Below are 12,531 nucleotides of genomic sequence, written 5' to 3'. Positions count from 1 at the left end.
AAATTAGGTCTTTGTCTTAAGTTCCTCTACTTTATAGTTATGGTTATACTTAAAAACAAATAAAAATGCATTATTTCATGTCTTTAAAATTTTTTTAAATGTGATCTTCAGAACAGTGCAAATGATTAAAAACAAAATAATGTGAAAATACTACAACCTAAATGAATTATTTTTTTTCCATTTTTTAACGTTTATTTATTTTTTAGAGAGAGAAAGACAGAGCATGAGCAGGGGAGGGGCAGAGAGAGAGGGAGACACAGAATCCCAAGCAGGCTCCAGGCTCTGAGGTGTCAGCACAAAGCCTGTTGTGGGGCTCAAACCCACAAATTGTGAGATCATGACCTGAGCTGAAGCTGGACACTTAACAGACTGAGCCACCCAGGTGCCCCTACTTTGATGATGGGCCTTTGATTTAATGTGGGATACTTTTAAAAGGATACTTTATTTGTGTTTGTAACAATCTTTGATGACTTAGAAATAAAATTCCTGCTTAATTCATAAACATTAATTAAGGCTTGAAAAAATGCAGATATAGGCTACAGGATTTTTTTCAAATCTCATATTCAAAAGCCTCTTTCACCTAACCAAACAATTCCTATTCCTATTCTCTGTGTAAAAGAAAGCAAGAATATTCCTGATGACAAATATATTTAAGACTCATCAATTCCATAAGGTGTCTTTGACAAAGAAAAGGAAGGGGAAGGGGGGGGGTTGGACTTATTAAGTTATTTCATACCTATTCCCCTTATAACTAAGCTTTTAAAATGACTATGTGTGTGTGTATGTATATATATATATATATGTATATACATACACACACACACACACACACATATATATATATATATATATATATATATATATGGCTTCATCACGTGTTCACAATATTGCCTAACAAGTTATAAATACTTAAATATTTTAGGGACGTCTGGGTGGCTCAGTCAGTTAGGCATCTGACTTTGGGTCAGGTCATGATCTCATGGTCCAGAGTTAGAGCCCCATGACGGGAGGCTCTTCAGATTCTGTGTCTCCCTCTCTCTCTGCCTCTCCCCGTCTCTCAAAAATAAATAAATATTAAAAAAATACTTAAATATTTTAAATGGCTTTAAATGTTCTTCCCATATTTTGAAGGTGCCCATAAATATGAAAGGGTTTTAAAACCCATTTGTATCTTAGTTACAAAGGAATTTTTCAAGTTACCTTATGAGCTTCCTACCAAATGCAGTAACTATTTTTATACAGTTATTTTATATTTAATTCTAAAATGCTACATTTCTGATATTCTCCTGAGATGGGTCAGACAGGAGAACTAATTCTGGTGACAAGCACAGTTTTCTACTTGCTCTTACATCATTTATGGTAAAAGTGAAATGCATATGCACATGCTGGCTGAACAGATTACATAAGGACCCCCAAACCTTTACTGAAAACAGGATTGTGAAGTTATTTTATCTGTCTTGTGTTTAAAACTTAATTAAAATATAACCTTGCTTCTTCTCCATAAAACTTTTATAAAGAAATGCAAAAGCTCAACTATCACCTTTTTTTTTTCTGCTAATTCGGACAGTTCTGATATCTAAAGACCAATATTTCATAAGCAAACATAGGTCCGAAATGTAGATGGGAGATACAGAGGACCCACTGGAAAACAAGGTTCTATTCCTGTCTTTCCACTTAGTAAGCGAATGACCCTGTGATTTAGTTTCCCTTGGCCTCAATTCCCTTTTCTAATAATTAGGAATAATTATATCAGGCTAAGAAGCATAACTCCATGGGTGAGAGAATGAGGATTTTTAGTTTAAAATAAGTCTACGTGAAGAGATACCTGTGAGCCACAAACTCCTATAAAATAATGAACAGTGGTGGTGCTATGTGTTCCTACCTGGTTTAAGAAAAACATACAGGGCTTTTTTCCCCCAACTTCAGTCTCAGTAAGAACCTAACAACTGAAATGAGGTGAACAAAAGCCACCCTCAGTCCCTTGGTGTTCCTTCCTTAATTTTTGCATAAGTGATCAAGGCATTCAAAGCCTAACAGTAGTGTTCCATAGTCGTACCCTGGCAGCATCTAATATGCACTAAGGTGTGGAGCCCTCTTAGGTTGAATGACTTAAACATATATTCAAAACTGCTTTCTGCCTCACTCCCTTCCTGGGTCCAATGTTCATCCTGAGTGAAAGATTTGGGTTCATTAAATCTTTTTAAAAGTGGTTCAATAGAGCTGCTCAGGTCTCAATAAATCCCAAACTGCGAAATATAAAAAACAAATCTCACCAATAAAAACATTCAAATATCACCAAACAAGAATAAAACTCAGTGTGAATGACTAATGCATTCAAATTCATTTCTTTCATGGCTTTAAGTGGCTAGGATTAGCATAAAGAGCCTTCTCAGAGTGTAGGCAACAATAAAAACTGCAATAACTCATACTTTGTAGTGACTTTCATTTTTGAATCTAGATATTCTTTAATTTTCATAATAGCCTTGGGAGGTAAATATCATTATCCTCATTTCATAGGAGATGAAATTGAGAGATTAGTAATTTGCCCATAGCTACACAGTAAGTGAACTATATGCTGATTTCAGTCCTAGTCATTGGCACTAAGATTACTGCATTACTAAAATTTATATAGCTAGATGGTTAGCAGTTGACAGAAAAAGCATTAAGGTGTCAGCCAAGTTAAAATCCAGAAGTCAAAAACATGAAAACAAACATAAAGGCATAAAGAAAAGAGTGGAAAAAAGAGTGACACTCATGAAAAATAGTAAAAAGTCCATATATATTGATTGTTTATCACGTCCTAGGCCTTGTTTGAAAATGCTTTATATGAATTATCTATGTAATCTTTATCATAGCCCTAAAATGAATGGCCAAAATTGTGAAGCCATCCTTGATTTCATTTATTCTCCCACATTCTACATCTGACCTAACAAATCCTGCAGTCTTCATCTTCAAAATATATCTAGAATCTGACCTCCTCCCACCATCTGCCACACCCTATCTGCAGGATAATATAGGGTCATTGCAATAACTACTCTTTCTCTTCCTAATCAAGTCTGTTCTCTAACCAATTAGCCAGAATAATCAATCTCTTTAAACCATATCTGATAGTGTCACCATTATTCTCTCAAAACTTTCTAATGGTTCCTCACACCCCAGGCAGAATACAGGTCTCTACAAACTTCTAAAAGGCCCTCCTGACATGGCTTCATCCTTGCCACTTAACTGTGCCTCCTACTGACCCAGGTCCACTACCATGGCCACCTGTTCTAGAACATTCCAGGTATCACTCACCCTTTTAAGGGGTTGTGTGCTTGCAGTTTCTTGTCTGAAAAACTCTCCTAGTCATTAGCAGGATTTAGTGCTCAACTTGCCTCAAGTCTCTGTTCAAATATTATCATTGAGCACTTCTCCAACCAGTCTGTATAAAATCGCAGGCTTCCCCAAAACCACCCACCCTTAGCCAGTTTCATTTTCCCTTGGAACCTATCAGCATATACACATATATATATTGTTTGTCTGTTTGTTTTGGAGGGGATGGGAGTCTATCCCTCCATGACAATGAAGGCTTCCAAGATATATTTTGCCTGTCTTGTACACAGCTGAGTATCTGTCACATATTAAGTGTTCAATAAAAATACGTTGAACAAAAGAACGGAATCACAATTCAATGAGGTAAGTTCTATGTTACATCCCTTTTAGAGATGAAGAGGCAAAGGCGTACAGAGATAAAATAACTTAGTAAGTCACAAAGGTAGATCAGGCGCAGCTTGGAAAACAACAACAACAACTGTGTAATGTGGTGGTAGAGTGCACACTCCTAGCCACTGAACACACTGCTCTCTAGATAAATTCCAGTGACCTAAAAATACCTATGCTACTATAATAGCAGTACTGTAGGAATGCCCTGCCCTTGCTTATTTTCTACTTGTTGTTATAAGGCTGTTTTTTTAAAAGACATCATTAAACCTAATGCCCAGACCTTGGTTTCTAAACACAGATCCTATTAAGAAGAACTAGAATTCCTGGAGACATAACTGATAACAAGACTGGTAGGAAGAGGACAAAGCAACCTTCTTGTGCCAGAAGTAAGGAAATACTGGAAAACTGAGAAGTTGTATCAAAAGGATATACATACTTCATAACTATCATGTACAGGGCATCATTCTGTGTGCTCTCCCCAAATCAACTCTGCATATGACATACATTTTACTGCGTGGGAGGCAGCAACGTATCTCAGATGTGGTAGACACCACCACAATGTCTTTGCCTAGTGGAATTATAGAAAAGGAAACTGAGATCACAGTAGGTATAAAGCATTGAATCCATGACTCTGCAGTGAAGTCACAGAAGGAAAGGGAAAAAGGAAGGAAGGAAGGAAGGATGGGAGGAAGGAAGGAAGGAAGGAAGGAAGGAAGGAAGGAAGGAAGGAAGGAAGGAAGGAAGGAAAAGAGGGCCGGACAAAACAAGAGAGACAGGTAGTGAGTAGGGAAGGAGTGACACGGGAACAATCAAAATAGAAATAATCACTTTGCCATAAGCTTTTAACCCTTCAGTTTAGTCAATGTTCTTCAATAGGATTAAAGTTGTCAAGGAAAGCGATTTTTACATATTCCTAAAATATCATCTCTCTGATTACTTATCAATGACAAAAGGGAAAAAGGTAGTAGCTTTCCAATGGAGAAGTAAGTCAGACACCACTGTTAACTACATAGACACGTGACAACAGCAATAATGGGGGAAACTAGTATCACAGGCATCTTAATGCAATACCCTATGACAAATGTTCAACTTGAATCTACTCATGAGGAAATGACCAGACAAACGAGACTCAGAAACATTTTGCAAAGGACTAGCTTGGACCCCTCAAAAATGTCAATGCCATTAAAATATTATTTTTAAAGGCAGAGAAAGCCATCCCAATAACTAAGTGCAAGGCATGATCTCTGTTTGCATCCCAGATTAGGTTAAAAGCTAGCTATAAATGACATGACTAGACAATTAGAGAACTTTGAACGCACGCTGTATTTAGATAAGAGTATCACATCTGTGTTACATTTCTTGCATGGCAAACTGTATTATTTTTATATGGGAGGATGTCCTGGTTCTTAGAGGAGATTTACGCTCAAGAATATAGAGGTCTTGGGTCATGATAACTACAATAGCTCATCTAGTCAGCAAAACACTTGTATCTCTAGCTAGCTAGCTATCCATTTATCTGAGAAAGAAACAGGAAGAGGGAACAAATATGTGACAAAATATTACTCATCTCGAGGAAAATTTATTGGAAATGTATTTTTTCAGCTTTACTCCTAATTTTTTTTTTCAAAAGTAGTTGGAGAAAAGGCTCTATTTTGGGTTCCTGGACCCAACATGTGTGTGTGAAGGCTTCCTCACACCAACCAGCTATTCTCAAACACCTTAAGGTGTCCTACAATTCAATTCAATTCAGACACTATCTACCCAGAGATAGATAGCATCAGTCCTACATACAGGACTATCCCCCACCCCCTCCTACTTTAGATGCCCAGGCACAAGCCCAGGTTGTTACCATTGCTTCTGACCGACCTGCTATAAATCAGAGGCTCCAAAATCTCCTCCTTGGATGCAATTAACCTATTAGAGCAGCTCACAAAACTCAGAGAAACATTTTACTTACTAGAGTGCCAGTTTATGGTAAAGATATAACTCAGGAGCCGCCAGGCTGAAGGGATGCATAGGGCAAGGGAGAGGGAAAGAGCTAGGAGCATCCATACCCTCTCCCGGAGGCCACTCCCCCAGCATGCACCAACCAGGAAACTCTGAACCCTGCCCTTTTGGGTTTTTAAGGAGCCTTCATTTCACAGTCATGATTGATTAAATCGTTAGCCTTGGGCAGTTGTTTCAGTTTCCAGGCCCTTGCCCCTCCCCAGACCTCAGGGGTGGGACTAAGAGTTCCAACTCTCAATCAAACGTTGGTTCTCCTGGCAACCAGCTGCCATCCTCAGGTGGGGGGGTCTAACAGTCACCCCATTAACATAACAAGAAACACCTTTGCTGCTTCTGTCTGGAAATTCCAAGAGTTTTAGGAGCTCAGTGCCAAAACACAGGGACAAAGACCAGATACATATATTTTTTTATTACAAATCACACTATCACAGTCTGCTTTCTAAAAACATTAGAAATTTTGAAACATTTAAAAAACTTTAAAAAGTAAAAAAGAAAAAAAATTTGCTGTCCCAGGCCCATTTGTATTACTACTGAGTTTTTTGTACCCTACAATTCTTCTGTAACAATTCAAATTCTGTAGCTTTTCTCCATTGTTTGCATTGATTTCTCAGATATTAGAAATTTAATATAAAAACATGTCAATAACAATGGTTAAATTTGAAGATTACACAATAACTGAAAGTGGAATTTGTGTCAAATTCACTTTTTTTCTACCACTGGGATTCTCCTAAATATTTCAAGTTTGTAAATGGGGTCATGGGTTAAATTCTAGGAGATTACTTCCAGAGAACACTAGCATTAGCTCCCAGAGCACATCATACCCACTATTCACTTTAATCTCTGACCCAAATTTAAAGGGTTAGATTTTCTATGTGCTGGATGAAAATATCTATTTAAGCCCAGCATTTCCTCAAAGGTACGAAAGTTAATAATAGTAACAGTTCACTTTCAGTCATATTGTTCTCTAAGTCAGCTTTTTATGAGGCTAGTTATCTCTCAAAAATGCAAGTGTGTTTGTTTCTGTTCCTGTGGCAGAGACAAGTAGCTACTAAACTAGTAAATGTCTCCCTCTTTTGCAGAGTACTGGGAAGCAGTTACTCTGTCAAGGACTGTGTTTCCCAAATGGCTCTGTTCCACCCTGCCCGTGCATCTCCGCAGGCCCATGTGACTGCTCTCTGTGGAATGTGAGCAATCTCTTTTAGGTTGAAATTATTAAGTATCAGATACACAATCTTCCTCAAATCGGCTCAGTTCTTTGGGCAGCTGAATTCTGTCGATGCAGCAGGGGAATCTGAGGAGACCCTAGAGAAAACAGAGAAATGGGAAGAAAGGAAAGGACATGGGGGTTCACACTGAGAGGAAAGCCACCCAATCAACCCCCATTTGCTTCAAGGGAGCAAGAAATAAATTTTTGTTAAGTCAAGCCTTTGAGATTTGCGTTTGCTACCGTATGTATTGTTAAACCTATTACATCTGTCAGAAATCAGTTGGCAGCAAACTTCCCTAAGAAGAACCACCTACACAAGCTTACATCCCCCTATTGAAGTTGTTCCCTAAACCCAAGTCTTCCCTGTTCAAAATATTCATCATATTTAATTAATATGTTTTGTTAGCATCTACCTCTGTAGCAGACAGAAAGCTTGATGCAGTCAAGGATCCTGTCTATTCATTCCTTACCTGTATTCCCAACACCTAGCCTACTGGCTGACACACACATAGGCTTTACCATAAATATCTCAGAAATTAATGAGTGACTTGTTTCAAGTAACATTTCTGTCTAATTGAGAATAGAAAGGTGAATAGGAGAAAATAATCGATAGTATGTTGGTGAGGGCAGTTTCTGATTCTGGGAAAACTGTCATGATCAAGAGTCACTTTATAGCATTTCTAAGCTACTCAGCAATATTTCAGAGACATATGCTTACATGAGTATGTGTGCACATGTGCATACACATACACACACACACACACACACACACTACAAATCCACTCAAGATTATCTCTCTCCAATTATCCAGTGAATGAGGCTCACCTTTTATAAGTAACATTCATGGGGTAGCCTGGGTGGCTCAGTGGCTTAAGCGTCCAACTTCGGCTCAGGTCATGATCTCACGGTTCGTGAGTTCAAGCCCCGTGTTGGGCTCAGTGTCGCCAGCTCAGGGCCTAGAGCCTGTTTCTGATTCTGTGTCTCCCTCCCCTGCTCACACTCTGTCTCTCTCTCAAAATAAATAAAGATTAAAAAAAAATTTGTAAGTAACATCCATTATCTCTCATAAATGACTTTATTTCTAAAAAAAAATCATAAGAGAAAATTTGATGATCCTAGTTAATACTTCTTAACTTCCCAACCAATGTAATATTAGATCAGCTGCCCAACCTCAGGTGAATCATCTGCATTGGGGAGGGGTGGTTTTAGGAAAGGAAAGAATTCACTCTGGTAGTTTAAGCAAAGGACATTTATCATAGGATATACAATGGTTTAAAAAAATCACTGAGATGGGTCACCTGGATGGCTCCATCGGTTAAGTGCCAACTTCAGCTCAGGTCGTGATCTCACTGTTCATGATTCTAGCCCAGGGTCAGGTTCTATGCTGACAGCTCAGAGCCTAGAGCTTGCTTCAGATTCTCTCTCTCTCTCTCTCTGCCCCTCCCCTGCGTGCACGCTCTCTCTCTCTCTCTCTCTCTCTCTCTCTCTCTCTCTCTCTCAAAAATAAAAGAAACATTAAAAAAATATTTTTTAAATCACTAAGAGAGGGGCACCTGGCTGATTCAGTCAGTAGAGAATGCAACTCTTGATTTCAGGGTTGTAAATTCGAGCCCCACATTGGGTATAGAGATGACTTTTTAAAAATCCACTGACAGGGCCCAAGAGGCAGATTCCAAGCTATGCTTCCAAAAATAATGCAAAGGAGCTGCTACTATTTCCACTAAAACCAGGTGTTGGGGCTGGGAACTGCCAACTGCACAAGCATTTTGCCCTCTCGCCATCTGTACCAGCAGAATGACGATGGCTTTCTTCCTTTGCCCTCCTCCCCTTAACTCAGTTCCAAATTCAATTCATACTCAAATCCATTTGATTGACAAAATCTAAAACACATACAGAAACTCTGTTGAAATTTGGCTGGGTACTATAGCCTTTATTCTTCCAGCCTTTGTCGTACAGGAAGGCCCATTAGATGGTGGTTGGCATTGACACTGATTTAAGCAATTCAGGAGATGACAGATACCTTCCTGACTTATGTTCTACAATGACTTAAAAATACCTCCAGCCACAGGAAAATCCAGAGCCCTCCTCCACCCAGAGTCCAGCCCTTCTTCAATCACCTCCTTTTTCATGCATTCATTCTCCCAAGACTACAAACAACTTCCTTGAATGGTCACTGCAAGTTTTTCCTTCCTTGACAAAATTTCATCAGTCCCTGGTGGTAGGTTCCCTGATATTTTAAATAACATCCAGACCTAAGGACCAGAGATATTGCTATGATTCCTTACAACTATTCCTCACTCATCCATCATTAAAACACCAATTGTTGTGATTATTGTATTTAAAACAATATAATTCAATTATTGTATTGTATTCCCTCACAAGACTTACTATTATTCCCTTTAAAACTTGCTCTCTGATTCTCTAATTTTTCTCTGAAATTCACTTCAACTTATTACTCTGATACTTGGCTCTTCTTGAAGACATGCTTCTCCTTCCCCTCCTCAAGAAGAGGCTTTTTCCCCCTCTGATACACAGAAGTAGAAGAATAAGGAGAGTAAGAAAAGCATGGAGGTAGAGTAAGTGTCCTCTTTGCTCTTCCCTGGTATTTTTTAACTGTTTCCTCCCGCTTTCAAAACCCCAACTCCTTTGAAATGCATGTCATCAGACTTTTCCATTCCATACCCTTCCCAGTTGTTCTCACCAGCTGACATTCTTTGTATCATATTCCTCATTCAATCATGATTTTTGGTTCCTGGTTTACTGTATCCTCATCTACAAATGACACCCTCATCATTCTTAGCTACATTTAAAGTCAGAAATATGATCCATCTAACACCATGGCCTTTTATTTCCTTGTATCTTTGGCTCAGTGATATTTTCTTCCATCATACCTCAGTCACCCAAGCATATGGTTGTACAACAGACCTCTCATAACTGAGAATAGCACCTCCTATCTGACTATCACATCCAATCCTTCCCAGTCACTCTTATTCTAAAATGATCACTTCAACAGTTTTCTGATCTTATGGAGGCCTCTTCTCTACCATATCAGATTTTCATTATTCACCTTCTTCACATTTTCAACATCCTTCTTGCTCAGACAACATTCATTTCATTTTCTCCCATTCTGTAGGTTGCACAGAGAAGGAAACCATCAACAAATGAAAAGACAACCTACAGAATGGGAGAAAATATTTTCAAGTTACATATCTGATAAGTAATTAATATCTAAATATAAAATGAACTAATACAAATCAATAGCAAAACCAAACAACATGATTTAAAAAATGGGCAGAGGATCTGAATAGACATTTTTCCAGAGAAACATACAGATGGCCAACAGGTATATGAAAAGGTGTTCAACATCACTAATCACCAGGGGAATGCAAACCAAAACCACAATGAGATATCATCTCACACCTGTCAGAGTGGCTAGTATCAAAAAGACAAGCAAGGGCACCTGGGTGGCTCAGTTGGTTGAGTGTCCAACTTCGGCTCAAGCAATGATCTCACGGTTTGCAAGTTTGAGCCCCGCATCCAGCTCTGTGCTGACAGCTCAGAGCCTGGAGCCTGCTTCGGATTCTGTGTCTCCCTCTCTCTCTTCCCCTCCCCCACTAGTGCTCGGTCTCTCAAAAATAAATAAAATGTTAAAAAAAATTTTTTAAAAGGACAAGCAATAACAAGTGTTGGCAAGGATGTAGAGAAAAGAGAACTCTTGTACACTTTTGGTGGAAATATAAATTGGTGCAGCCACTATGAGAAGCAGTATGAGATTAGTCAAAAAATTAAAAATAGGACTACTACCACATGATCCAGTAATCCTACTTCTGGATATTTATTAGAAGGACATAAAATCAGTATCTCATAAAGATTACCTGCACTCCCATTACAGCATTATTTATAACACCTAACACATGGAAGCAACATAAGTGTTCAAAATAAATGGATGTATATACATGTGTATATATATATATATATATATATATATATACATACACACACAACATTTTCTTGTATATATATATATATAGGATATTATTCAGCCATAAAAAAGGATAAAATCTTGCTATTGGCAAAAACACATAAAACTTTGGTGATATTACGCTAAGTGATTTAAGTCAAACAGAAACAGGTAAATGCTGCATGATCTCGTTGACATGTGGTATCTAAAATAAAAATTTTAAAAAGGGCAAAAAACCGACCTCATAGATATAGATAACAGATTGATGGTTACCTTAGCCAAGAGACTGGGAGGTAAATGAAATGAGTGAAGGGGATCAAAAGGTACAAATTTCTAGCTGTAAAATGAATAAGTCATGGGAATGTAATGTACAGAAGTATGACTATAGTTAAAAATACTGTATGGCACATTTGAAAGTAGTAGGAAAATGGATTGCAAAGTTTTCATAATAAGAAAAAAAATTGTAACTGTTGACAGATGTTAACAAGACTTCTTGGGGTGATTATTTTGCAATACTTACAAATATTGAATTAGGTTGTACACCTGAAATTAATATAATGTTATGTCAACTATACCTCAATTAGAAAAACAAAAAACTCAGTGGTTGAGCATTACTGTTTCACTCAGCATGACCTGTCAGCTGTATTTCCAAAATATATCCGAAATTTGGTGACTTCTCTCCATTTCCACTTCTCCAGCCCTTCTGGAGTCCATCTTTACCTCTTTCCAATACCAGTAGAGCAGCCATTCTGTTGGTCTCCATACTCCTCACCCAGCCTCCCTTCTGAGTAAGAGTGATCTTTCTTAAGTGTTTAGGGGGTCAAGTTACTCTCCTGCCTCAAATTTTCAATGGAATATACTTACACTTAAAACCTAAACTTTACAGTGAAACTCTCAAATCTCTCTATAATCTGAAGGCGTCTCTCTCTCTCTCTCTCTGTCTCTGAACACAATCCCTCCCTCCACTTTCTTTTATCACACCATTTTAGACACAATCACCTTCTTCTGCCCTTTCAACACATGGAGATCATTCCATCCTAAGAGTCTTTTTATAATGTTATATTTCTCTTTATATCATGGATATATCAAACTTTTGTCTCTCATCTACACTAAGAATATCTTTTACCAACTTATCATTTGCTTATTAACTGTGTTTTCATTTCTTTTTATCAAAAAGAAAAACATAATGTTTAAGAAATGAAATCTGAAATTCTTCATGATTCTTGCCTTGGAGCACTACAAAAGTACAATTTGTTCACCTCATTTTATCCTAGTATTTGAATACCTAAATATTTTATATTTGGGTCTTTATTTTGATCTCTGGTGATAAGTAAATATCTTACCTTAAATGTTTTCCAAATTTAAAATGATCTCAACATTATCTGCGAAAGTCATCTGAGTAACACTGCATTAGTATAGCGTAACTCGAACACTCATTAAAAGTTTCCATTAAAGAAGCTCAAATTGACTGTGGTTGTGGAGGATTCTTGACAGTGTTGTAATAGCAAATAATCTGCACAATTTGCTCTCTTTCCATGAGCTGAGGACAGAATGTATTTGCTGTTTTCATGTCAAAATAAATAAGACAATACTTATAAATAGGCTTATCTCTCCAGCCACAAATTAATATATGCTTATTTTATATACAAAAGAA

General features: G+C 37.7%; 1 protein-coding gene across 6 annotated transcripts in view; it reads right to left on the bottom strand.

The window, feature by feature from the left end:
- The window catches only part of LRFN5 (leucine rich repeat and fibronectin type III domain containing 5), a 251,687-nt gene that overhangs the window by 196,146 nt on the left and 43,010 nt on the right, over positions 1–12,531 (bottom strand). Inside the window, exon 1 of one of the 6 annotated variants that reach the window (XM_058738920.1) lies at positions 5,660–5,855. The exons of the other annotated variants lie outside the window; for them this stretch is intronic. The gene's annotated coding sequence lies outside the window, so the exon portion shown is untranslated. Of the gene's footprint in view, positions 1–5,659; positions 5,856–12,531 lie in introns of those variants that run through there. 6 annotated transcript variants of the gene reach the window in all.

Source organism: Neofelis nebulosa, chromosome 7 (assembly GCF_028018385.1).
Source record: "Neofelis nebulosa isolate mNeoNeb1 chromosome 7, mNeoNeb1.pri, whole genome shotgun sequence".
NCBI classification, from domain to species: domain Eukaryota; kingdom Metazoa; phylum Chordata; class Mammalia; order Carnivora; family Felidae; genus Neofelis; species Neofelis nebulosa.
The sequence above is the reverse complement of the archived record's forward strand: the minus strand, read 5'-3'. Positions and strand labels throughout refer to the sequence as shown.